Source organism: Poecilia reticulata, linkage group LG20 (genome assembly GCF_000633615.1).
Source record: "Poecilia reticulata strain Guanapo linkage group LG20, Guppy_female_1.0+MT, whole genome shotgun sequence".
NCBI classification, from domain to species: domain Eukaryota; kingdom Metazoa; phylum Chordata; class Actinopteri; order Cyprinodontiformes; family Poeciliidae; genus Poecilia; species Poecilia reticulata.
In genome coordinates, this window is record NC_024350.1 from 24990041 (window position 1) to 24991181 (window position 1141).

The following is a 1141-nucleotide window of genomic DNA, read 5'->3' on the forward strand; positions in this document are numbered from 1 at the left end:
CACACACACACACACACACACACACACACACACACACACACACACGGGAGGGAAATCCCGCCTGCTCTCTCCAACAGCTGGCCACATCCATAACGGCACAGCAGCCGTTTGAACAGCCAGGCAGGAACCAGGAGCCCACTTTACACAGGCATAGTCAAAGTAAACGTCACAGCTTCACACTAAATATGTAGCCAAGCATTAAGCTAAATGTTTAGCTTGTTTAACAAGTTAACCAAATAGTTAGGTTTTTACCTGGATAGCTAAATATTTAGCTTGTTTAGCTTCGCAGCTAACTAGCTGCACATTTTACTTACTTAACTAGTTAATTACAAGTTGGTATCATTTAATTAAAATTCCTTTAAATATTTAGTTTAGCTTGAAAGCTGAATATTTAGCTTCTGACTAAATGTTCAGTTTGTAAACTAAATGTTTATCTATATTTACCTTAAATATCTGGTTAAACTTTGTAACATGGTGTAAATATGAACCATGTTTTCAGGCTAAATAAACCAAACTACTGCTGTTCATGGTCGACAGGAACCTTTCTGGTTCTACAGACACCGGGCCCGGTCCGGCCCGGCCCGGCCCGCCCCGGCCCGGCCCGGTCGGTTCTGTTTGCGTTGTGACGTGAAGCGCAGCAGCAGATCGTGGATTTCTTCGCAGAGAGCAGCAGGCTGGGTGTGACTGCAGGATAAACTCCGTCATCAGCGGCTGACAGTGTTGGCGAGTCCAGAGGAGCTGCTGCATGTCGCGGCACGATGCCGGGCCTCGGGGCGCCGCGCTCACCCACCAGACCGAAACTCACCGCGCCACTTCTGCTCGACTGCAGGAATCGCACGAAACTGAAGCTGGAGGAACTGATTCACCGTCAGGGCGGGAAAAAGCTTAACTGACGACCAGCAGAGGCCGAGGCATCAGAAACAGAGATCAGGACAGGCGGGGGATAAACAGGGGCGTGGCTAACGCCTGGACAAAACAGGCGTTAGCCTGGACGAAACAGGGGCGTGGCTAACGCCTGGACAAAACAGGGCGTGGCTAACGCCTGGACAAAACAGGAGCAAGGCTAACTCCTGGACAAAACAGGGGCGAGGCTAACGTCTGGACGAAACCGGGGCGAGGCTAACGCCTGGACAAAACAGGG

The 1141-nt window shown here is 50.3% G+C and overlaps 1 protein-coding gene across 1 annotated transcript in view; it reads right to left on the reverse strand.

Annotated features, from left to right (window-relative positions):
* Positions 1-799, reverse strand: part of LOC108165686 (uncharacterized) — a 20852-nt gene extending 20053 nt beyond the window's left edge. Inside the window, exon 1 of the mRNA XM_017301782.1 lies at positions 445-799. The gene's annotated coding sequence lies outside the window, so the exon portion shown is untranslated. The remainder of the gene's footprint in view (positions 1-444) is intronic.
* Between the last annotated feature and the right edge of the window lie 342 nt (positions 800-1141).